At 70.6% G+C, this 1,260-nt stretch overlaps 1 long non-coding RNA gene across 1 annotated transcript in view; it reads left to right on the top strand.

The window, feature by feature from the left end:
• Positions 1 to 321: 321 nt before the first annotated feature.
• Positions 322 to 1,260, top strand: part of LOC103607982 — a 4,420-nt gene continuing 3,481 nt past the window's right edge. The window contains exon 1 of the long non-coding RNA XR_552005.1: positions 322 to 671. This is a non-coding gene — a long non-coding RNA (uncharacterized LOC103607982). The remainder of the gene's footprint in view (positions 672 to 1,260) is intronic.

A 1,260-nucleotide genomic window follows, 5' to 3' on the forward strand; every position in this document is an offset into this window, starting at 1 on the left:
GATCGCGGCGGTCGGCGCGCCGGTCTCCCCCCGCCGGGTCCGCCCCCGGGCCCGCGGTTCCGCGCGGCGCCTCGCCTCGGCCGGCGCCTAGCAGCCGACTTAGAACTGGTGCGGACCAGGGGAATCCGACTGTTTAATTAAAACAAAGCATCGCGAAGGCCCGCGGCGGGTGTTGACGCGATGTGATTTCTGCCCAGTGCTCTGAATGTCAAAGTGAAGAAATTCAATGAAGTGCAGGTAAACGGTGGAGTAACTATGACTCTCTTAAGGTAGCCAAATGCCTCGTCGTCTAATTAGTGACGCACATGAATGGATGAAAGAGATTCCCACTGTCTCTACTTACTATCCAGTGAAACCACAGCCAAGGGAACGGGCTTGGTGGAATCAGTGGGGAAAGAAGACTCTGTTGAGCTTGACTCTAGTCTGGCACGGTGAAGAGACATGAGAGGTGTAGAATAAGTGGGGGGCCCCCGGCGCCCCCCCCCGTTCCCCCGGGGGGGGGCGGGGCGGGGGTCCGCCGGCCTTGCGGGCCGCCGGTGAAATACCACTACTCTTATCGTTTTTTCACTGACCCGGTGAGGCGGGGGGGCGAGCCCCGAGGGGCTCTCGCTTCTGGCGCCAAGCGCCCGGCCGCGGCGGCCGGGCGCGACCCGCTCCGGGGACAGTGCCAGGTGGGGAGTTTGACTGGGGCGGTACACCTGTCAAACGGTAACGCAGGTGTCCTAAGGCGAGCTNCGGCGACCGGCCGCCGCCGGGCGCATTTCCACCGCGGCGGTGCGCCGCGACCGGCTCCGGGACGGCTGGGAAGGCCCGGCGGGGAAGGTGGCTCGGGGGGCCTCGTCCCCTCCTCTCCCTCCCTCCCCCCGTCCTCCTCCTCCTCGTTTCCTCCTCCTCGTCCTCCTCCTCCTCCTCCTCCCGAGGTGGCGGGGCGGGCGGGGCGGGCGGGGCGGGGTTGCGGGGTCGGGGGCGTGGGGGGAGTCCGGGGGGGCGGGCTCACCCCCCGAGTGTTACAGCCCCCCGGCAGCAGCGCTCGCCGAATCCCGGGGCCGAGGGAGCCAAGACCCGTCGCCGCGCTCTCCCCCCTCCCGGCGCCCACCCCCGCGGGGGCTCCCCCGCGAGGGGGTTCCTCCCCCGCGGGGGCGCGCCGGCGTCTCCGGGGGGGCCGGGCCGCCCCTCCCACGGCGCGACCGCTCTCCCACCCCTCTGCCCCCTCTCCGTCGTCTCCCCCCGGGCCCCCGCGCCCGGTCGGCGGCGGCGGCG

The sequence above is a fragment of the Galeopterus variegatus genome, unplaced genomic scaffold, assembly GCF_000696425.1.
Source record: "Galeopterus variegatus unplaced genomic scaffold, G_variegatus-3.0.2 Scaffold7916, whole genome shotgun sequence".
In the NCBI taxonomy this organism is placed as follows: domain Eukaryota; kingdom Metazoa; phylum Chordata; class Mammalia; order Dermoptera; family Cynocephalidae; genus Galeopterus; species Galeopterus variegatus.